The sequence below is a fragment of the Rattus rattus genome, chromosome X (assembly GCF_011064425.1).
Source record: "Rattus rattus isolate New Zealand chromosome X, Rrattus_CSIRO_v1, whole genome shotgun sequence".
NCBI classification, from domain to species: Eukaryota; Metazoa; Chordata; class Mammalia; order Rodentia; family Muridae; genus Rattus; species Rattus rattus.
The window spans coordinates 65,866,930-65,891,865 of NC_046172.1; the positions used below are offsets into that span (position 1 = coordinate 65,866,930).

Consider the following 24,936-nt stretch of genomic DNA (forward strand, 5'->3'; position numbering starts at 1 on the left):
CGACAGCGCTGATTTTGATTTTGATTTTTTTTTTTTTTTTAAGTATAGAATAGAGTTTATTCAGGACATGGGGAAGGGAGTTAAGAGGGTACTAGGGGCAGAGAAAGGCAGAGAGAGAGAGAAAGTAGAAGAGTAGAGGCTGGCCATGAGCATGTGGAGAGAGAGGGGGGAGGTAGGACGGGAATGGGGACAAGGGGGGAAGAGAGGGGAAGAGCAGGAGCCTGATTTTGATTTTAAAGGTTTGTTTTGCCTAATGTTCAGTTTTCAATGTGGAAGAGATTTGGAAAGTGCCGATTTTGTAATACTATGCAAATACTTACTTGTGTTAGTAGGCAGACAGACATTGAATCCCCAGAATATTACATTGGAGGAAGAAATTGAGGTTTCTAATCAACTGCCCTTGAGATAGAAAGATTCCCCTCTAAGATAAAGGTAAAAGCTTTGGTATAAATGCCACAGCATGGCAAAGTTTCTATGCCAAGCTATACACGTAGAGGAGGGGAATCACTAGCTAAGAAATTTGAAGCTGAAAAGGGTAAGGAAATGAGTTTTCTAAAACTTCCAGAAGGAATGCACCCCAGCTGATAATCAATTTCAACTGGGCGGCTCACATTGAACTTCTGACTTCTAAAATTATAAGGTTATCTGTAGAGCCGTGTTGCTTTAAGCCCCTAAGTTTGTAGTGATTTTGTTATAGCAAATAACGCTAGTGCTACCTGTGTCTTTGTATCTTCTTAGAGGTTAAGGTGGTTATGGAAACATCCAGAAAAAAATCGTGAGATAGGCTAAGGCACAGAGTGTGTCTCTGTAAAACACCTTTACCTAATGGCTGAATCAGCTCATTAGCATAATAAAATACTAGATTGGGTAGTTAGAGACCAAACAGTGGCTTATAGCTCTAGAGGCTAGACCTCTCTAAAATTGAGGTTGGGTTCTGGTGTTATCCCTTCCTGTCTTCTTAGATTGTAAATGGCTGCCTAATGGCTGCCGTGCATCCGGTAAAAAGACATGTTTAGGCTCCATTCTTTTTTTTTTTAAGATGTTATTCATTTATTTTATATATGATGAGTACACTGTAGCTGTCTTCAGACACACCAGAAGCAGGCATCAGATCTCATTACAGATGGTTGTGAGCCACCATGTGGTTGCTGGGAATTGAACTCAGGACCTCTGGAAGAGCAGTCAGTGCTCTTAACTGCTGAGCCATCTCTCCAGACCCGCAAATAACTTTTAAAAACCTTAAAATAAGTGTATGGGTATTCTGCCAGCATGTATGTCTGTGCATTGCTGCTGTGTTTGGAGCTCTCAGAGGCCAGAAGAGAGCACTGGATCCTCTGGGATTGGCGTTCTATATGCTTGTGAGCTATGTGAATACTACAAACTGAACCCAGGACAAGCGCTCCTAACTGCTAAGCCATCTTTCCAGCCTCTTAACCTTTTTGTTGTTTTGTTTTTTAAGATTTATTTATTTTATATGTGTGACTACACTGTAGCTGTCCTCAGACACACCAGAAGAGGGCATCAGATCTCATTACAGATGGTTGTGAGCCACCATGTGGTTGCTGGGATTTGAACTCAGGACCTCTGGAAGAGCAGTCAGTGCTCTTAACCACTGAGCCATCTCTCCAGCCCTAGGGTCCATTCGTAAGACCTCATTTGATTCGAAATTACATCTTTTATTTAAAAGCTTTATGTACATAGGCAGTCAAATTCAAATGATTCTTTTCTTGCATAGTTTGTGTGTGTGTGTGTGTGTGTGTGTGTGTCTGTTTTGTTTTTTGAGACAGCATTTCTTTGTGTAACAGCCCTGGGTGTGTTGGAGCTATCTCTGTAGACCAGGCTGTCCTCAAACTCCTGCCCCTGCCTTCTTCTCTTGTGCCGTTGAATAGATATAGCCTCAGATCTGGTGAATAATGAGTGGATTATTCAAAAGCAGATTTGGAGGCTTCTTTACGTGTGCTGGTATTGCCATGCCTGAAGCATCTACACAGCCTTTTCTGGAAAATGGAAGTCAGGCCTTCTATTGCAATCCTGGTGGAATTACACTGTATAGGTCTACTTTATTATCAGCATTGTTGTTAGATTTTTTTGTGTACAAGTATTCTGCTTGTTTGTGTGTTTATGTATCACCTGATGACTACCAGTGTCAGAAGAGGGTTTGCTAGGATCCCCTATAATGGAGTTACAGATGGTTAAGAACCACCATGTGGGTGCTGGGAATCAAACCAGGTTCTCTGTGAGAACAGGAATTGCTCACATTAAAAATAGTAATCCTAGCTGGGCTACATAGTTAGTTCCTGGCCAACCTCGCTAGAAAACACATGGTCTTCTTTAAAAAATAAATAGTAAACATGGGAGCTTACTATTTAAATACACTCAAGGCCCTAGCCAGCATTCATAGCAAATTATAAAACTATTTAGGAGGTCCTTGTATAATGAAAATGGAAGTTGGGGGCTGGAGAGATGGCTCAGTGGTTAAGAGCACCGACTGCTCTTCCAGAGGTCCTGAGTTCAATTCCCAGCAACCACATGGTGGCTCACAACCATCTGTAAAGAGATCCGATGCCCTCTTCTGCTGTGTCTGAGGACAACCACAGTGTACTCACATATATTAAATAAATAAATAAATAAATAAATAAATAAATAAACGAAAGTTGACTAATAAATATGAAAGCCCAAGAAATTAGAATGAGGCTGGAAGTGAAAGTCCAAGGTAAAGGAATTACAGCAAAAAAGTGAGGGTTGGAATGTTGATGTTAACTGGGGAGACTACACACAGAAAACCCTTAAGGCAGGCATTGGTCTAAGTGAGGTTTGATTGTGAAGACCAACTCATTTTAGACGGATGGATGTTATCTTTATCAGAATGCTATGTTTAAACACACCCTTAAATTGACTGCATTCTCAAGATTTCCTATGCTAGTAATTGCTGCTTTTAGTGTCGGATTTCACTATGAGTGGTAAAAATATGGTTGTAGAATTTTTTTTAAGACAGGGTCTCACTGTGCATCCCTGGGTAAACTGGAACTCAATTTGTAGGCCAGGGTGGCCTTGAATTAAGGGCGTGCACTGCCAGTCCCAGCGTGGATGTACCTTCTTCTTTAACCAGAGTCCTTAGTGGAGCTCTTGATACTAACATTTATCACTTTCAACTTTGTTTTCATAACTGTTAGCTTTCTGATGAAAAGGCTTGGAACCCATGTTTTCTGTCTGACTCCACCACCACTCAAAGTGGTACTCAAATTATCCTTGTCATGTTTAACCTCCACTCTGAGGCACACTGAAAATCTAATGATGATGAGTTAATATATCCTATTCCTTTTGGGACCATTAGCTCAAATATTACCTTGAAACCCTTCAGAGCTTTATATAAATTACTAGAGAGCATGAACTGAAACCGATCTTTTTTTTTTTTTTTAAGATTTATTTATTTCATGTATGTGGATGTATGGTTGCTGTGTTCAGACACACCACAAGAGGGCATGGGATCCCATTACAGATGGTTGTGAGCCACCATGTGGTTGCTGGGAATTGAACTCAGGACCTCTGGAAGAGCAGTCAGTGCTCTTAACCACTGAGCCATCTCTCCAGCCCATTGCAGGTTTTTTGTTTTTTGTTTTTATAAAAGATTTATTTACTATATAAGTACACTGTAGCTGTCTTCAGACACACCAGAAGAGGGCATCATTACACATGGTTGTGAGCCACCATGTGGTTGCTGGGATTTGAACTCAGGACCTCTGGAAGAACAGTGAGTGTTCTTAACCAGTGAGCCATCTCTCCAGCCCATTACAGGTTTTTTTTTTTTTTTTCTATTTTTCGGAGCTGGGGACCGAACCCAGGGCCTTGCGCTTGCTAGGCAAGCGCTCTACCACTGAGCTAAAACCCCAACCCCAGGGGTTTTTTTAATATAAAAAATTTATTTTATTTATTATATATAAGTACACTGTAGCTGTCTTCAGACACCAGAAGAGAGCATCAGATCCATTACAGATGGTTGTGAGCCACCATGTGACTGCTGGGAATTGAACTCAGGACCTCTGGAAGAACAGACAGTGCTCTTAACCTCTGAGCCATCTCTCCAGTCCATTGCAGGTTTGTTTTTGTTTTTTTTTTTATAAAAGATTTATTTTATTTATTAAATATAAGTACACTGTAGCTGTCTTCAGACACACCAGAAGAGAGCATCAGATCCATTACAGATGGTTGTGAGCCACCATGTGGTTGCTGGGAATTGAACTCAGGACCTCTGGAAGAGCAGTTAATGCTCTTAACCAGTGAGCCATCTCTCCAGCCCATTACAGGTTTTTTTTTTTTTTTTTTTTTTTTTTTTTCGAGCTGGGGACCCGAACCTAGGGCCTTGCGCTTGCTGGGCAAGCACTCTACCACTGAGCTAAATCCCCAACCCCAGGTTTTTTTTTTTTAATAAAAGTTATTTTATTTATTATATATAAGTACACTGTAGCTGTCTTCAGACACCAGAAGAGAGCATCAGATCCATTACAGATGGCTGTGAGCCACCATGTGGCTGCTGGGAATTGAACTCAGGACCTCTGGAAGAGCAGTCAGTACCCTTAATCCCTGAGCCATCTCTCCAACTCAGACGGGTCTTTTAAATAGGGGTTTTTCTTATTATAAATTTTTGTTCTTCGACCATTTCATAGGTATATAGAATGCATTCTGCTTACTTTCCACACACTTAATTTCCCTCCCACCCTGGCTAGCACCCCTTATCCCTTACAAAATGTCTCTGTCTTATTTGCTAGTTTTGTTTAGTGTTTCAGTTTACCTGGGACATCAGTGTGACCCTGAGTTTGGAACTAAAAGAGACTGGTGACCTCATCAGTGTGTACATTTGAGTGCCCCATGGCCCAGTCCATTAGTTGTGGATAATAAGTGGTAAGGTTTCATGGGGCTCTTGGAGTTGGGCCAGCCTTTTCCAAAGATGTTAAGATTTAACAGATCCCTCACTCAGACTCACTTGCAGCACCTTTCTATCTTTCTCTTACCAGTCAGGCTGTAGATAAGGTTTTTATGTTTTCGTTGGCTCCTTATATTAGCACAAGGTGAACCGATCTCAGGTAAAACATCATTGCCTTTCTGGCCCATTGGATGGAAATGAAGGCCCTATTTTGTTGGAGCACTTCTACTGGTTAGGGATGGCTAGGTAGATCCATGTCTAACTATAAACTACTTACAGTACAAACTTTCCTGTGAGAATTTATCTTTTCTCATAGGAGGCAATTTCACCATCTCAAATTCTAGAACGATTAGAGGCCCTTTTCTCTACTCAGGGACTTCTTTCTTGTTTTTTCATTTCCACAATCTTCCAAGCCGCCCACCTTTAGCCTCGGTATTTTACTTCTCTTGATTTTATTGGATTTCTCCCAAACAACTTAAACTCTAAGAAATGAGTCCTCAAGCTACCCACCAAACTGGGTGATTAAACTATGTTTTTAAAAAGAACTGGCTAGGCCTGGTGGTGTAGGCTTTAATCCCAGCACTCCTGAGTCAGTGGCAGATGGATCTTTTTCTTTTTTTTTTCTTTTTTTCGGAGCTGGGGACCGAACGCAGGGCCTTGCGCCTGCTAGGCAAGCGCTCTACCACTGAGCTAAATCCCCAACCCGGCAGATGGATCTTTATGGGTTTAGGGCTGGCCTAGTGTATATGGATTTCCAGTCAGCCAGATGGCCAGTGAGACCCATTACTTAGGGAATTAAAACTGAGGTATCCGATATGATAAAAGGACCACTGAGTTAGAAGCTATCATCTGGAAACCAGGCTCAGTGGTGCACACAGAAGGATCAGGAGCTCAGAGTCATTCTGGCTACTTAGGGACTTGGAGGCTACCTAGTTTTGGTTACATGAAAAAGAAAAGGAAAACGTGAGGGTGGTGGAACGTGACTCATCAGTTAAGAGCACTAACTGCCGGTCCAGAGGATCTGAGTCATACCCCTGCTACACACAAGATGGTGTCTGTAACTTTAGTTCTACGGGATCCAACACCCTCTTCTTGCCTACAAGGGTACAACACCCAAACCAAATGCATAGACTTGCATACGCACAAAATAAAATTTAAGGAAAGGAAATACAGCACATGTTTTCAAAATAAAGCATTTTATTTAACAGCATACTACCCTCCCACCCACCCACTCACCCCTCACCCACCCACCCACCCACCCACTGACTCATTGTGACATGTTGGTGGTCATTCATCAAAGCAACGCTTTTTTTTAAAAAGTCTTCAAAACACCCAAAGAGTCCACAGTTCACAAAGTCCAAGTGTCTTCCATTCCGCATCCGTTCCCAAGTCCAGGTGTGTTCCATGTATTTTGATCTAGAGCTCTTTCACAGTTGGTGGGAAGATGATGCCAGTCTTTCAACAGACTTGTTTGCAAGTTCATTTATATGACCAAAGCAGATGATGGTAGGACGTGCTTAATCGGTAGCAATATTGATGGCAGAAACTGTGAAAGGAACGCTTTGTTATTTTTTCCTTTGCACTCTCCAGAAATGTAAGCCCATTCCTACCCATACAAAGGGATAATACTGAGTCCAGCCAATTCCACAAATTAAAAGCTTATATTAGTAACACTTCTGATACCAGATTTTTAATGAAAATGAAAAGCAAAATATTTTGAACCACCAGACCTCTTCAAACTGGCTCCATGTATTCTGTCCCTTTTGTGTTTCCTTCTCTGAGGATTTTGTGATTGGCTCGCTGAGTAAAGTCTAGATACTTTGAAAGTATGCGTGGGCCACAGTGAATAAGAACCTTTACAGCAAATTGTGACTTCAGCTTTAAGGCAACTTGGATAAAGAGGTCACATTGATTGAACTAATATATTTCATTCCCATCAAGGCTTAGCTGATAGCCATTTAGGTGAAAATACATTTCCAGAAACATTTAGCGAATTAATATCAGTTTTGTGGAACTGCATTAAAAACAAAGCAGTCCAGATAGCTCTGACCCTTTCTTTCACTCGTCCTCCTGTCCCACCCTCTGTGAGTGAAAGAAAAATCGAAAGGGTCAAAGCACAGTCTGTCCTTCTTGTAGAAGGCATTTTTGGGTTTTGTTTTTTCCAAGTTCTTTCGATTTGGTCTTTCCTCCAATTTTCAATTTTATTATGCTTAAATTTTATGCAAGCATGTTGAACTTTAATGTTATTTTCATCTACTGGCATTATTTTACCATTGCAAACCGCCTTGAATATATACACTTTCTAGTAAGGAGAACATTTCTAAAATTACTGTGTGCTAACTGATGCTTTATGAGAGAGACCCAGTCAGGCAATTTACATGCATTAGCATGTAAACAGGTGAAAGGCAGAACACAGGCCAGTGTATTTATTTCACAGCCTGCTGCAGCTAAAAACAGGTTGTTTGCCACAGGATAATGCAAAGGAGCTAAGATTGTGGAATTTACATGGCCATCCTGGTGGTCACAGTCATAGGTAAAATAGGACTTGGGCTAGAACATTGAGCTTCTTTGCGTGGAGGGCTTTTGTAACTTTAGGGTCAGAGTTGCTACAAAACCCAGCTTTCTACTCATTGCAGTGGCCGGAGAAGAGATGAGGACGAAGGCTTAATTACATATTACTTGGGGACTAAGTTGTGCCACTATCCTGAAAGCAGACCTCAAAATCCAGCACTTCCTGGGAAGCTAAATCTGTTTGCTTCCTTTATTTTCAAGTCTCAGGAGCCAAGTGAAGGCTCAGGAAGAGACATGCAAATGCTCGTAGAACAGATGAGGCAGTCAAAGGCAAGTGTCCTTCAGGCTAGAAAATGTCTGAGCTAATATTTTTTTCATAAAGAACATCTCTCTGCTTTGGGAGGCATCTGTAAGTCACACGAAGTGCCTGCCCTTTGGAATAGAGGTGTTTCACTTAGCATCCAGTAGCATCTTCCGCAATGTGTGGAACTGAGTGAGGAAAGAGAACCTCTCTTATTTCCACTCTACCAAGCAGGCCCATAAGAAGAACAACTTATTTTTATTTAACTCTCCTCCTCCATGTCTTGATTTTTTTTTTTTTCTCCCCAGTTAAAGTGAGAGCTGTAGTCTCTTGTGTTACTGCAGTCCCCTCGTGAACTACTGAGGTAAAGTGCACTTTGGCTTACATCCTTTAAATGTCTTTGTTCTTTTGAGTACTTTTTTTTTGAGAACTGCACTTTACTCACCCTCGGGTTAAAAGTGTGAGTATGACAGTATTTTCTTATTGCTCACATGTCTCTGAGGCAGGCAATGAGCAAATATGTTTAGAATTATTCGTCTTGATTCTCCTTTGAAATACTTCAACTGTAAGGAAAGGAGAGCCGGTAATGAATTAAAGCCGAGACCTTAAGTCCTTTTGGCCTAGCTTCAAGCTAGGCCAATGAGGAAATGACCTTTGGAGCTTCCTTAGTTAGCTAGGAACATCTCCATTTTATGTTAAAGGAATCTTGGCCTTTGTTGAGTTTTCAAAATCTCTACGCCAAGCCAGTCAGTGAGTCTTCTAGGCCATACCTATTTAACTAATCCATCAAGCATAGCACCCTCAAGCAAACAGCCATTAAAATATTTATTCGGAGACTGGAGAGATGGCTCAGCGGTTAAGAGCCCTGACTGCTCTTCCAGAGGTACTGAGTGTAGTTCCCAGCAACCACATGGCGGCTCACAACCATCTGTAATAGATCTGGCGCCCTCTTCTGGTATGTCATAAGACAGCAACAGTGTACTCAACATACATAAAATATTCTTTAAAAACTATTATTCACTCAGTAATCAGATATATTCTACAGGCTGGGCATGGGTGCACACATCTGTAATCTCAGCACTTGAGAAGCTGTGACAGAAGATTCACCAATTAGAACCAGCCTGGGTTGTATGAGACCATGTCTCCTCTATGATCAGTGATATATGTACTAGGTCCACCCGACACTTTAGTTTTAGGACCTAGGTTACCATATTTAATTAGCTGTTGTGCTCTGCATGCTTGGTTTCTCCAGCCTGTACTTCTAATTTGAGAGGTTCTAGACCACACTAAATACGTAGCATCTGATGCTCTGGGCCCTTCCTTTCTGTTCCCTCACTGATATCCATGCTGTGGGATTACATGACTCTGACCCTATATTGTCACACCTTTACTGGCAAGGTGTTTGTAATTCATCTCCAGCAGCAGCATTCAACATTTAAGAAAAAGTACCTCTCATTGGTAAATTTCCATCTCCTCAGTCAAGCCCACCGGGAAGTATCCTTCTAGACAGGATAGCCCATTTAGGGCAACACTTAGCACACTGCCTTATACAAATCTATTTTTTTTTTTTCTGTTTTCATTTCCTCACTGAAGTGAAATGAGGCTTTGGTCTAGATTTTATTCCTGTGAGTACTACATAATGCTACAAAGCAATCTTGGTTCACTCAACACATAGCACAGTAAAATTATTATTAGGTGCCTTTGGGTGATAAGCATTCAGCCATTATGAAACTTAGAAAGTAATCAGTGTTCCCTGATAAAGCCAACGGTTAAGTCCTGGCTTTATAGAACTGTAGACTTCATAAAGCGCCACACAGATCTCTGTTGTGGATTAATAATGGTAATGAATTTTTGTATTTCCAGGTGCCATGTCTGGGGATAAAAGCAAGTAGTCATTGCTCACTAGGCAAACATTGCATTATATGGCAGCTTACAAATTATAAATTAATCTTGTATACAATTTCTTTAGATACACAGGACATTAAGAATGGTCTTCGCATCCCAATGCCTAGCAAGGGCACTGTTTTATAATAAATGATTGCCATTCAGTGCGGTAGTCATCAAATGCTGAATGCCTCATATATTCAGTGTTCCACAGTCACCTATTTACTTTATTTTCACAGTATAATAAATGTGGCAGAATTTTAAAAGTCTGGAAATTGGCACCAAATAAGAAAATGAATTGTTATATTTATATGGTACCTCAGAGTTCATAAAATGCCAATATATATTACTCTTAGCTGTGGACACAATGAAATGTAAGTCTGTGTATCTCTCTAGCACCCATAAAAGAGTATATATTTAGTAGACAATATTTCGCCTCTAGGTTTGAGATTGATCTCATTGAGGCTGGCCTCATTTCTGGGCTCAAGTGGTCCTGCTGCTTCAGCTACTTGAGCTCAGAGCATATGCTAGCACTCCCAGTGTGTTAACTATTTCTACTATTCTCATTGTGGGCCAAAAAAATACAATGAAAAGTTTGTAGACCACGCCTATTTTGTAGGCAGCTTTATTTCTATAGAAAGTGTGTCACGTCTTACACTTGTGAACTGCCTTACAGTTAAAGTACACAGTGATAACGTGTTTCTCCGTGACATGTATTACCATGCCCTCATCACTAAAGTCTTGACTGGTTAAGTTAAGCGTTAAGCATTATCTCATTCCTTGTAAATGAATACTACAGGGTGCAAACATTCATGACACTTACTCATGAATATTTCATGTACCCAAAACAATACCTGATACACGAGGTTAGGTAGCATTCATTCATCTGCACACAGGGAGCAATTAATAACTGTACAATGCTTTATTTTACAAAGCACTTGAACGCATTCTTTCATAAATTTTACTTCTGTGTAATGTCCCTCTTTGTTATTATCTCCAGTGCTGAATGAACACGGTATTTGGAAATTAGACGGTGATCCGAATGGGGTAATCAATCACCTGTATCTGTGGCCTATTTTGTAGTTTAAAACTCAGTTTTCGTGTGCTTTCTCTTCTGCTACCCGGTATAATACAACTTACTGAGCCTCACCAGAGCAGTAGAAGAAACACACTGCCCTTAAGTAGATGGGGTATCCTTCATTCAAGCCTCATTAAGTTTACATATGTTTTTATTCGTTATTCCTACAGCAATCTTTGTGCCTAAAGCACATAGAACTGTAGAATTCGGCTGGTATATAATACACACTCATAGTCAACACTGACTTGGAAGTTGTCGTGTGCTTCATGGTTTACGTATTCATACATTTTCAGGTTACCTGGTAATATCTTGTTACCGGGAGTGACCACAGTTAAACATCACATCCCTAGTACTCAGCATAAAAATATGCATAAAGAAGGAAATTAATGTTACTCAGACATATAAATGGCATTTATTTATATGAAGGCTTAAGCAAGTACAGGCAATGGGCCAGTCAGTGCCTTTTGAAAAGGTTTTTTCTTTATTTTAAAAAGAAAAACATGCAGCTGAGGCCAGCGGCCCACAAAACCTCAGGTACAGTCTTATGCCTGCCTTATATATAGGAAAACTCAAATCATGATTTCAGATGCTCGCTATGCATGATTGCCAATGTGCTGTCAGCATGTTAGTTTTTCACCGTATGTCTTTAAGTTGACTTCCCCTTACAGGGGAAGAGGAAGGCACAATAAAAATTAAGCCTGTTAAGTAGTCCCCAGATTCTCTCATCATTAAGCCTAAAGGTGAGTGTTAAACCCAGGATTTCTTTTGATGAAATACGTCAAATTACTCGGCCACTACTATGAACAGTGGGTTCAGACCTCATTTTGTCCCCAAACCATTATTAGAAATTCCACACCCTGCTCACCTAAGCCCAAAGAAGGAAGGTGATGTTGGCTGGTCCTTCTCAGAAGGTTGGCACATCTGCATATTGCTCGTCTAATTCTTCTCACTGGTCTGGAACAACTCTTCATATTTTCTCTAGATAGCCTGACATTGTTTTCCCCTAACAGCCTGATGTTTTCCTTGTCTTGTCAGCCTAGGGCTTCTGACAGAGGGAGAGTGGAAGCACAGTATCTGTATGGGTATCTGTATCCTCAGGGAATAGCAAATGTCAGACTATATATATATATATATATATATATATATATATATATATATATACTGACTGGATTTTGTTCTCTTGTCTCAAGTGGAGCAGATGTGAAGAGAAATGGAAGTTAAAACATCAAAAATTTAACAAATGCCTAAGATCAAGTTTAAAACAGACCCCTGCACAATACTATCAACCTAACAATATATTCCTTTATGGGGAATGACAACAATGAAAATTACATCCTCAAGGGAAGCCAGCTTAAATAGAAATATAAGAAATGGAAAGGGTGCTGGGGTTGGGGGCCTCATCTTCTTGATCTTGAGATTTCTATCCTTCCAAAGTTCTGGGCCATGGGCCTTTATCTCTTAAGACATTTTGTCCACATAGGATTGGGTCCTCGGGTTTTATGCTTGGACTTAGCTCAGGTTTTCTGTCTTATGATGTAGCTCCCGGTTCTTAGACGTCCCCGGCGTCCTGTAGAAACAGTCCCTCTCCTTTGAGTTGTCAGCATTCTGTCGAGCCAGCTCAAGATGGGCCATGTATGTACTTTGGTCCTTAAGTCCCAAGTCACAAAACATCTGTCTTCCGCTTTGGGCTTTTTAACATGTGTTCACTTCAGATCCACTTCAATTCTGACCGGACAGACGAAATGATGTATTTTGTCTTAGATTATTTCTCAGGGCAGACTGGTGTGAGGAACGACTCCACAGGTAACATTCTGGACCTATTGGGAAGGGGCTATGAAGCCCGTCACACACGACACACATGCACACACACATATGTACATACACAAAGAAATAGCCAAGAGAGGATTACTTTAGAATACGAGAGAGAGAGAGAGAGAGAGAGAGAGAGAGAGAGAGAGAGAGAGAGAAATGCTCAAAGTGAACAGGAAGAAGGAAACACATGCAAACACCAAGCAACAGAATCATGATGAGATAAGAAATCACCAACAGCAAAGAGACACAAACACAAAGGATGAAAAAAGAGAAAGTGGCCCAATAAAGGCAGGAAGGAAATGTAAACAAGAAAGTGCTAAGGATGGAAAAACAGCAGAAAGAAGAATGTGAAATGGTGAGTCGAAGGACTGACAAACAGAACTGGCACAAAGAACAAGTGGGGTGAGCACAAGAAAAAGAGAGGGATGCATACAACATGTGACCCAAAGGCGAGTCAGGAAAGACAGGAGTGAAAGAGAGCTAAGAGAACTAGCAACCAGATAGAAAAAACAGAGAACCACAGCAGACCCCACAGGCACCAGAGAAAGTAAAACAAAGCTCAAAGCTCTACAAGAAAAACATGCAAGAGAAACGTGGGGATAGGTAAGACAGTGCAGACAGAGAAGACACTTATGACACACAATGCAAAGAAGAAATACATACATAAAACAAGGAAGTAGATACATAAAACAAGGAAGACATGGACACACAAAGCAAGGAAGAAATAGATGTAACAAAGAATTAGACACACGAGGAAGTAGATACATAAAACAAGGAAGACATGGACACACAAAACAAGGAAGAAATAGAGGTGACAAAGATTAGAAGGAGGAAGTAGATACATAAAACAAGGAAGATATATATAGACACACAAAGTAAGGAAGAAATAGATGTAACAAAGAATTAGACACACAAGGAGGAAGTAGATACATAAAACAAGAAAGACATGGACACACAAAGCAAGGAAGAAATAGAGGTGACAAAGGAGTAGAAGGAGGAAGTAGATACATAAAACAAGAAAGACATGGACACACAAAGCAAGGAATAGAGGTGACAAAGGGTAGAAGGAGGAAGTAGATACATAAAACAAGGAAGACATGGACACACAAAACAAGGAAGAAATAGAGGTAACAAAGAAAAAGACACACAAGGAGGAAGTAGATACATAAAACACGAAAGACATGGACACACAAAGCAAGGAAGAAATAGAGGTGACAAAGGAGTAGAAGGAGGAAGTAGATACATAAAACAAGGAAGACATGGACACACAAAGCAAGGAAGAAATAGAGGTGACAAAGGAGTAGAAGGAGGAAGTAGATACATAAAACAAGGAAGACATGGACACACAAAACAAGGAAGAAATAGAGGTGACAAAGAATTAGACACACAAGGAGGAAGTAGATACATAAAACACGAAAGACATGGACACACAAAGCATGGAAGAAATAGAGGTGACAAAGGAGTAGAAACAAGGAAATAGATCCACAAAGCAAGGAAGACAGGCACACAAAGCACAGAAGGCATAGATGTAGCAAAGGATTAGACACCGAGCAAGGAAGAGATAAATAAGACAAGGAAGAAATAGATAAAACAAAAAATTGAACACACAGAGCAAGGAAGAAACAGGTACACAAAACAAGAAAGACGCATAACACAACACACTAATGGTTGAAAGAAGGAAGCAAAGACCACCAGAAAGAGGGTAACAAGAAACATGACACAGGGAAGGGCAAAGGAAAAAAGAAATAATTGCCATTAGTACAATGCACCAGACTATCCACACTAACTACTCCCCTGCTTATATATGTAACTTTAAGCTTAAGGCTTCCTTAACATAGGACCATAGAATAAGCGGGTAAACTCCGCCAAATGGCCTAGTCATGCAACTGCAGGACATACACTTGTTTGCCAGGCACTAAACTGAACACTTTCCATTCATGATTTCATTTGACCCTCACAGACAGGTCTTAGCAGAACTAAATTTGCAAAGGTCACACAACTAAGGAGTATCACATTTAAACACAATGAACTTCTCAACATTGCTACGTGGATTAATAACTTATGTGATCGACAAATGCTATAGGTGGCTGCGCATGTCAGCTTTGCTTTTTCCCCTTCTATTTAAGAAAATGGGCTTGGTTTTTACAGTCTTTGCAAGTCTGCTGGGTGCTTCGTGCTTAGCTTCTCACAGATGGAGATAAGAAATAAACTGTTTAAGGCTTTCCAATATTTAAGCCTGTAAAAATGGCAGGGTACCAAGCCAAAAACAAAAAAGAAAAAAACCTCGACAACTAGAGGCTAAAATCCTCTTGTGATAGAACTGGTAAGCAGATAATAGTTTGAGTTGCTGCTGTGAGGCCAGCTGATAACGTGGAAGCCTGTTCATCTTCCGTCGGGTACAGGGCCCTGCCTCACATTATCACATTAGATACTCTCCACCCAGCACCACCTTCCAGTAAATGCAAATCCTCAGGACTGCAATGCTGCTAACTTACCTCATTCTGTTGCCCTTAGGATGCTAAGTCAGACATGTTGATCCTCTGGTCGTATGTAAAGCTGGCATTCTTCCATGTGTTTACATTTCTTGATCGTGCTGAAGGTTCAGTTTTCTGTGCTGCTTTGGGGAAGGGTGATATTTGGTAGATGGCACTACAAAAAAAATAAATAAATAAAAGCTGTGTAAGTGTCAGGAAAGAAGTACTGGGACATCCTGGCTCTTTAACTTCTGCCTAATGATAGATACTTCTGTATGGATTCCTGCCAGGTTTTCCTGTAGTTAGAGGCATTCATCATCAGTAATGTTAGCCTAAAAAAGATAAGCTACTCAGGCTGGAGGGATGGCTCAGTGGTTAAGAGCACTGTCTGCTCTTCCAGAAATCCTGAGTTCTATTCCCAGCAACCACAAGGTGGCTCACAACCATCTGTACTGGGATCTGGCGCCCTCTTCTGGTAAGTCTTAAAACAGCTACAGTGTAATAAATAAATAGGTAGGTAGATAAGCTACTCACTTGTGTATTACTGGTAGGGTAGCAGAGTGCATCTTGAAGTGTGTAAACAGCTGGCAGCATTCTCCTAGCTTCCAGGGAGAACCAAATAGAGCAGAATGGCTTCCTCCTGAGGTCGGTGCCACTATTGTGGCAGCTTTTGTCCTAGGAAAAACATTTGCACAGTTTAGTTTCATGTCCATAATACATTGTGCAGGTCTACCTACTCACCCACATTCACACCCTTACAGTAAGATACTTCTATCACAGCGGACATGGGAAAATGATAAATTATAATACTCAAGTAAAAGGCTGACTATAATCGAAAACAAGATCAAGATCAAAATTAGTATTAGTACACTGTTCCAGAAAACTTACCTATTTTGATGTAGGGTGGCTAGCTGTCTTTGAGCCTTTGTCTTCCTTGCTGGGTTCTGGAAAGTGTCTCACTGAAATCGGGGCTAGGCCTGTTGCCCAGTGGTGGTGAGCTATTCCCCTGGAGGATCCTCATGCCCCATCTCCACCTAGGGATCGTCAAAGGGAATAGGTCGCCAGCACTGCAAAGCACCAAGCCCAGACTCTGGGGGGAAATCTGGAAAAGAGGTGACAGAAAAACCAACTGTTGAAGTCAAGAACACTGGGAAAGTTGTCTCATTATGTAGTAACCAGCAGTTGTGTTAAATAGACTTTAGGGGCGGGCTTGGAGAGAGGACCCTTAGGGATTTGTAGATCTTAATGTTAACTTAGAGACAGACATGAGAATTGCCCCATCTGAGTGCTTTCTGGCTTTTATTCTGTTACCTACTAATGAGTGATCCTTTGTACATTCACATACACTGGGGATCAAGGGGTTAAGCAAGTGAGAATCATTCCCTTCTTTTAATTTATGCTTTCAGTAAGTAATACCATGCCAGAACACTGGCAGAGTGGATAGAATTGGCTCAGTGCTTATGCTGTGTCTGTTCCTAGTAAGTGGTGTAGCATTGGACCTCGGAGTTCGAGGATATTCGGAGACCAGAATTGTGACAGGCCTACAGAATGTGACAATAGCCAGATCTACTCTACCAAGTACCAAAGGGTAGGGTGCGAGAAACTAGCCTTCATTCCTCTGATTATCTTTTAGGCATTTTAAAGCAGAAATATTACATACTCGAGTTGGTCATAGAACGGTGAGACTGATTCCAAGGCCTAATCAGAAGGCAAGTGTCTCATTGGCTATGCCAGGAGCCCAGGAGATGGGGAGTGCTTTATTGATTCGCCTATCTCATTCTCTGATGAATGAGATCAAATAGACAGAAACTCCCCAAAAGGGAATTCTTCAAACTACCTTTTTTTCCCCTCTGTGTGGCCTGTAAGCTTTTTCTTCAGATTAGCTAGGGCTTGAAGGGAAGAGCTGCTGGAATGGAATGTAGCCTGTATCAGCCGCTGGCAGTCTGTCTGTCACATCGGGATTGTTCCTGTGAAGAAAGACAAGGCTCTCATTAGACTACAAAAATTGTTGAGAAATCCAATGAGGGTATAAACTAGGAAGTATAACCTGACACAGACCCGTAAGGGCAGAGACTCAAGTCAACCAAGTAACGAGTACCTTTGTGCTCTCCAGCACTCTTCACTCCTCTAAATCCAGGCAATCCTTCTTGAGGCAGGGGCACAAAACCAACTCCAGATTCACCCCTGGAAAACAAATGCTCGTTATAACAAATGAAGCGAATGATAATTTGATTACTAACAATGCAATATTCATATGCACAGACCAGTGTTCCTTGAATTGGTGGAAAGAGCTAACTGGTGCTAAGAACTCAGGGTGTGGACATGTTCTCATGGATCCTGAGGTTCTTGAGAGATGGGAAAAGTCTTTGAAATTGAAAGCATGTCTACGTGTCAAAGACCTTTCATTTCTTTTCCTTTTTTTTTTAAAAAAAGTGCTCTATCTGCATGTGCGCCTGTGTGCCAGCAGAGGGCACCAGATCTCTTTATAAATGGTCATGAGCCACCACATGGTTGCTGGGAATTGAACTCAAGACTTTTGGAAGAGCAGTCAGTGCTCTTAACAGCAGAGCCATCTCTCCAGCCCTCTTCTTTTAAAATGAGGCAACGAAATTTTCTGATGACTATACAAATATAGCCACCTTCCCCTGGGACGAGCCAGAGGACTAAGTAGGGGACAGGCAGAACAGGATCACTGCACTGGGATGACAGGACACAGGTTAGGCAGTACACATGCAGAGATCTGGTCTGGTTCTGTCACGGGGTTTGGCACAGTCGGCTGGCAAAATCCACTACTTGCACTTCCCACCATGTAGTGGAGGTGTGATTCATAAGCATTTTCCAATCCACTTGTTCCACAGAATTCTTTGTTTACAAAGTCCTAAGTCTGGGTCAAGCCGTTGGACGGCTTGGGAGAAAGCTCATTGTTAATGTAGTCCAGGCAGCCTGAGGATGGCAGTGGCCAGCTGGTGGCTTTCCATTCCATGATTAGTGACAGTGAGGGCTGGGTCAGGACACAATTTGGGGGGAACTCTTTGTATTCCATCAATCATGGGACTCAAAGGTGGCCTCCAGGTCCTTACTTTTGTGAGATGGCACCTCCTAATGGATATCTCAATCACGGACCAGCTCATGTTCCAGATGTCTTACTAGATGTCCTAGCCAATACCATAAGGTGCCATTGAGGTCATTAGGACTAGGAATTGGCCCGGATCAATGAGCTGCCTGCTCACATAACCTGATCATTTGAATAGAAACTGTCAGTGATAGTGGGTTTACTGTGAATATCAACAGTACCAGCTTTCTCCGGGTCACTGGAGTCTGAGTCCTAACCTCTATTTCGGTCCGTAGGAGGCAAGCTGAAAGCTCTGGGTGCCTAGGCAAGCCTGGTGGGGGATGGGTTCAGTCTGCGGTACTGGAGTACTAAGGAGAGACGGAAGCTGTAGCGAACTGTCTTGAGTTAGTGTTCCCAACACATTCTTTAAAAGGATCTCAACAAGCTTTGTTCTTTGCAAGTGTTTCCTTCTGAAGCATTTACTTATACAACAATGGTCTTGTTTCCTAACAGTCAATAGCTCTACTACCTCCTAGTCAGCCAGACAATGCCATGCTTTTTCAGTGTGGAAACACGCTGCGAAGGAATTTACTGAGGAATTAAAATGGTTAAAGTACTAGAGGGTCATTTGCATGCACAGTGACAATGGGAAACAAATGCAAAACTGTTAAGTGTTATGGACAAAGATGTTTTTTCAGCTAGGCCTTTTTCTACACTGAAGTCAAGTGTTTGTTGTTTCAACTTAAAGTACCTGTTAAAGTACCTGTTAAGAAGTGCTGGTTGGGGGCCCAGTGTGGTGTGGGCCTTTAATCCCCGAACTCTAAGCGGAGGGCAGAGGCAGGCGGATCTCTGGAGTTTGAGGCCAGTCTGATCGATAGAGTTCCAGGACAGCCAGGGCTACACAGAGAGACCTTGTCGCAAAACAAAACAGAAAACAAACCAAAAATTAGTTTTAATTATTTTTCATTTTTAATGAAAAAGAAGAATTAAGCAAGGAGGTACATAAAGTAGGCCATAGTAAGACTCGTTCATAAAACTTTGATTTCTTCATTGTCCTTGTGATAAAAGGATTGTAATCTAAAAAGTTCTCATGGGCTGTTAGTTCATCTATCTGTTCTGTGCAGGAATACAGTGAAAATGATTGAAAAAACCAAATTATCAAATTTATATTTCCAATTCTTAAACTTAATTCACGAGCTCAAGCTTCCGAACTAAAGACATAATCCCTTGGCATATAGCCAGGGCAATGACGGGGCCGTTTACTTTTAATTTTCTTTCCATGCCTCCAAGAAGTAAAAACAGAAGGCATTCAAATCAACCAACCAGACTCCCCACATGGTACTACTCGTAGTCTGGATGAAGAGGGCAAAGTAGGCACTTGCCCTCTTTAAGAAGTCAGGAAATTTCAACCCCAGTAGACTTCCTAAAATACTTACTTTACAATTCCCACAGACAGGTACTTCACCATGATTCCCTAAAACGATCATATGTTTATATTCCATTAAGTCTTTATAATATAATCAAGGAAATTTTGTAAAATATCATTGCTTCCCATTTTAGCATACCCTGGCATAATAAGTCTGGGTACACAGTAGTAATTCTGAAGTTTCCGTGGCATTCATGTGTTGTGTCTACGTTAAGGAGAGCCAGAGACTTGGCAGTAGTCACTTTGACTTTTCAGTGGGTGGCACAGAAAGAAACACCAATGGGAAAAAGATCGCTTAGTAGCTACAAGGCAGTGCATACTTACTGTACTCTAAACAGCCACAGTCTGATGGAACTGAAGAGCCTTGGTTCAACCTGGATCCTGAGCTGGATGAGCTGCTTGATATCCTTCTCAGAAAAATAGTATCTTTTTTTTTTTCAGTAATGCTGAAGAACTGCTGTTGTGATGACTATTTTCATCGGCAATGTCATATGAGACGCTCGGCAGTGGGATGGCAAGATGGCTCGGAGGGTGAAGGCACTTGCTGCCCAGCCTGATGATCTGAGATTGATCTCCAGGACCCACAAGATAAGGTAGACGAACCAGCTCCCATTGTTGTCTGATCACCATGTGAATGAATGACTAGTCGCAGGAACATGCATGCGCACACATACACACACTCATACACAGTAGCTCTTAAAAAAGACCTTAAGAACTCGGCGGACGCAAAACCCTTCACGCTAGAGAAAGCTATTTTCTTATTCGGCACATCTCTCCTTGAAGTGTACACTTAAAGGAATGATTAGATCCTGGCATACATATTTTAAAATGTAAAGTGGGGAAACAGCTCTCTAACTTCCCACTTTATGGTGGTTTATTTCAAGCCACTTCAAATTACTGCCAGAATTTAATGGTGGATAGAATAAATGTGGCTTATAATTTTCGAAGGCGACTTGACATGTTCTCGAATTTAATTCTTCCACAGCCACCTTTTAAAAATAAGTAGGGGCTGGTGAACAATGTCAGACAAAATATAAAGATTAGGTCGTCTTCCTAAAAATTAATCATACTAAAGGCCACACAAAGATTGATTTTTGGCTTTTTAAGCTTGCAGAACAGACCAAGCAAAGACGCTTGTCTTAAACATTCTGCAGTATTGCAGTGCTCTATCTATGCACAGACTCACCGCCCTCAGCACACTGACCGCTTAGTCATCAAACGGCTATTTTTACTTGAGAAAAGCTAATGATCACACACAATCCACCTTGCAACTCAAATGCCTTTCTTAAAATGTAAAGCTATCAATAACTTTTCTGGCAGTTGGTACTGTACAGTAGCAAGCAGCAATATACAAAAGCCGAGTTTAAAGTTTCTTAAGCTCCTGGAGGAAGAATGGAGAGAAAAGTGCTAAACTTCCTTCTGTGGGAGACAATTTTTCTGTTGATACTATATAAGGAAAGCCCCAAATAAAAGGTGGCGATCCAACTCCCAGAGCACCTTGCCTCAAATATTTTGCACAATAAAGCATTAATAATGGTAGGCAAGACTGGTTCCTGGCCCTAGAATGTGCCAGCGATTGGAATTGGAGTAATTTTAGAAATGCAAGTTAAAGAAGGCTCATCCACCTAGTTTTGGCCTGCTTTTGCTATTCAGTATATAAATAAACACGTGCAAGTTTATTAATAGAAAATAGGGTGTTTTGGGCAATTAACATCACCCAGAATAATGCAAGAACTGGAAGTGTCTCTGTTCAATGGGACCAAGGAGAATGCAACTGAAGCATTGCAGCCATATGAAGGGAGTAAACTGATGGCTTCTGGGGGTGTTGACTTTAAGTCAAGAGAAGTCACTCAGTCAATACGGTGTAAACAAAGAGGCCAAAGGGATGATGGAGTGATGGGCTCGGGAAAGGGCACAAACTCTTCCTTAATGATGGGTTTCTGAGAATTAGTAGTCCAGAAGAGTGGTTCATGGACAAGCTAGGGGCCGGGCAAAAGGAAGACAGTATAAAGTGTGAAGTCGTGACTATTTACGATTTTATTTAGTAAAGCAGTGCATAAAAAGGGTCCAAATATGGGTCACTGTCGGGTGTACGTACTGTTGTGTTGTATTTTACTTTATTATATCAATGAGAAGTAGAGAAGGGGTTTGCTCAACAAGTCAGAGTAGAAAATACCACCAAGAACTGCCATTGTGCCTATTATAGTCCCGAAATAAGTTTAGGGAAGAAAAAGCAAGCCATTCGTCAGTCACTGTGCTCATGGACAGACAGTCTCGGGTGTCTTAGGTGGCTCAGCAAGGTCTGAATAATAAAGGGGGCTTGTGAGGACATCGGATTCTAGGCACGCAGTCATAAATTATTCACACTAACAATCATGGAGCTTGGTTAGTAGCCTTGATGGTATGGAAGGACAGCACAGAGGTCCTTGACACTTTTGCTCAGTAATCATCCAAATGCTGAGGTTATAGTTACACTCAGCAGCCCCAGTCAACAGGTAGGCATTTCAGATCCTTTTCTGCCATACAGGTCCATGATGTGGAAGGGGACATACTGACATTGTCAAGAGAAGTGCTCAGAAGTAACCAGCGTGCCTCTGGGGTCAAAGGAGTGCAAGGATGTAGCATCCTACTCCGAACGTAGTGCTGGACAATGGCATTAACGCACTTTGAAGTCCAAGTAAAGAGCACTTCGTGGAGCCCCCTTTCTGCTTTAAAGCTGGAAGAGGGTACAGTAGTTCTCACAGAAGTGCTTAGACATCGTTCGTGTGAACTTTCCAAATGACAAGTCTTGAGCAGAGACACCACCTGCTGAAGGTGGTGTGAGTGGGATCCTTGTCCAGTGCACAGAGCAGGAGGCAGTGCCTATGCAGACATAACCTATGATGACAGTCCGCAGCCTTGCTTATCAGCAGACCCTGATATACTGCAAATGAAAGGTGAAGGGCTCACCCTTGTCTACTGGCAAAGACAAAGGAAAACTCGCTGTATATTAATGGTCCACTAGCGGGAACCTTGGGGGGATAAAAAGTATAGTATCCCTTGCAGTAGTGCAAAAGAGATACAGTGGTCCTGAAAGTTAATAAGGTTGTGGACAACTGTGATTTTACACATTAAGTGCCCAAGTATTTTTATTAAAATGAATTGATCATGTCCCTGTCATGTATATTAATGTTCAAGGGACATCGTGTAATCAATTAAAACCACACCCTTTATGCAGATATTAAGTCCTTAAAGTAATAGACAGTCCTGGAAATTAAAGAATGGAAAGGAAGGGGATATCCTTACCCAATGTCCAGGAAGATGAAGAAGCTATAAGATTAGTAACCCTTGCTGTACCGCAAAAGGGTTTGAGAGTAGGATCATATCCAAACTGAATGAGCTGCGTGCAGTTAACGCACACTAATATGCAAGGCTCATGCTTGTGGCCATGACAGTTTTGCACTTTTGCTGTTCAAACATAAGGGTCTTTGACAATGCGCATTCCCTGCTGAAAGGGAAAGGCACAAGACATAAAGGCAGAGAGTGATTTCCTTCTGTAGTAAACAGAAAAGGACCACTACAATCAGTCATTATTAGTAAGCCACAAAAGGGGCCCTTATAGGTCAACACCACTTCTGTACTTCAACGTGAGGGCCAAACTGATCCTACTAAAATTGCCAGTATGTACACAAGCAGTTTGAGAAAGGGGTTTCAAGTGAACAGCACACAGTTCCATAAAGCCAAGAGAATATGAATGACAGAAGTCTTACCTTGAAGGACCATTGACAGTATTGCAATCATTTCAATCTGTGGTCTCATGAAAGAGGCTTTATATTAGCGAGCCCCTTCACTTTGATAAGTCCAGGAGTCCTGATCTAAAAGCCTCAGCTGTGGACATGAGAATATGTACAAGACAGTGAACACTGTGCACATTTACTATGTCAAGGATCTTAAGGACTGAGCCCCTCCTGCTGTAATACAAGTAAGGTCTTTACCAGACTCAGATTACTACAGCGAAATGAAGTATGCACGTCAAAGACTCCACGGCATAGTGGTAGAAATCGGTTATGCCAACACTTATGAAGCACAGGCTAGATCCTGAGCTCAAGGCCAGCCTGGGATCTATATATATATTAAGTTCTGGGCCAGCCTGAGATATAAAAACAGAACAGATTGATCTGGGTTCAAAGGTCTTGAATACAAATGAAATGACTTAGTTTGGTTTCTTTATCCAGTGCTTGGGAAGAGGGACTAATGCAGCTCTGCGCACAGAAACAGGCACGTATGTTTACATTACAGGTGGCAATGCCGGAAATTCCCGTAACTGGGACTGAGAAGCAAGAGGATTGAGTACCTGCCCAGCCCAGGATACGTAAGAGACTATTCCCTCAAACCACCACATGGTGGGGCTGTAGCTCTATGACAAAGTGCTTTACTCGCATGCCCAAGACTCTAGGTTTGATCCCCAGTACAGCAAAAAAGACCAGAACAGAGAAGTGGTCTTATTGATTGGCACTCTTTATTGTCACCCATTGGGGTATGAGGGTATGGGATCTTGGTTAGTAACAGAAGGAACTTGAGCAACGGCAGTTTTGCACAATTGTATAAGAGGCTTCAGGTAATCAGCAACACTCTTGACATAAAGCAGAGGTAGTATTAGGACCTTGAGAAAAGATTCAGGATCATGCATAAATATATCCATCTGTCCCAGGGCAGAGGTTTTTAACTGAAATAAGGAGAGCCTATGGGACTAGTATACAATATCATGAACAAATGAATGTATTCCATCAGTTAAAAAGATGTGACTGGGGACAGCACTTGTGCCAGCATCAAACAGTAAGTATATAGTACGCCCTTTAATGGCCAATGCCTTGGGAATTGGGACTGAGCACCTTTACTGTCCGATATCAGACCCGTGTTTGCCCCTTTGTTAAATGCACGTGGGGCTGGAATAGCTAGGGTCTAATCCAATGGATAAATTATGGGCACAGAATCATGCACTGCATAGAGTGCTCAAGACAATACGTGAGAAAAGACAACTGAGCACTGCTCAGAGACTTGGCACTGGGACTATTGCAGCAATGACAGAATGGTTTTTCCTTAAGGAAAGGAGGCTTGAGAGATGATAACCTCCATGGCAAGTCTCTGATATAAAACTCTTGTTCACTTGGTGTATCTTGATTAACATGAGGGACAAGAGTTCTTTGTTACACTGAGTCCATGGACAAGTAAAGTAGGACTGTGTGCAAAGTGAACTCGTGACTTAGGAAGTCATCGTGGGGGGGATATAGGACCTCAGTCTTGTAGGCTGAGTAGTGGACATTGCACTTTAGCACTAGGACTGTGCAAAGTGAATTTGTGATCTAGGAAATCAGTATGGAGGGGGTATATAGGATCTCAGTCTTATAGACTGAGTAGTGGACATTGCACTTTAGCACCAGGACTGTGCAAAGTGAACTTGTGATCTAGGAAGTCAGCATGGGTTGGGGTATGTGTGT

General features: G+C 41.6%; 1 long non-coding RNA gene and 2 pseudogenes across 2 annotated transcripts; 1 reads left to right on the forward strand and 2 right to left on the reverse strand.

Annotated features, from left to right (window-relative positions):
• Nucleotides 1-24,566, forward strand: part of LOC116888402 — a 39,585-nt pseudogene extending 15,019 nt beyond the window's left edge.
• On the reverse strand, nucleotides 6,596-14,164 carry LOC116888403 (annotated as a pseudogene). The gene has a single exon (XR_004386307.1). The product of XR_004386307.1 is annotated as an uncharacterized LOC116888403 (transcript).
• On the reverse strand, nucleotides 15,009-16,927 carry LOC116888404. Its single transcript, XR_004386308.1, has 4 exons — nucleotides 16,819-16,927; nucleotides 15,870-16,083; nucleotides 15,516-15,656; nucleotides 15,009-15,156 (listed from the first exon to the last, which is right to left on the reverse strand). It is a non-coding gene; the product is annotated as an uncharacterized LOC116888404 (long non-coding RNA).
• Nucleotides 24,567-24,936: the final 370 nt, after the last annotated feature.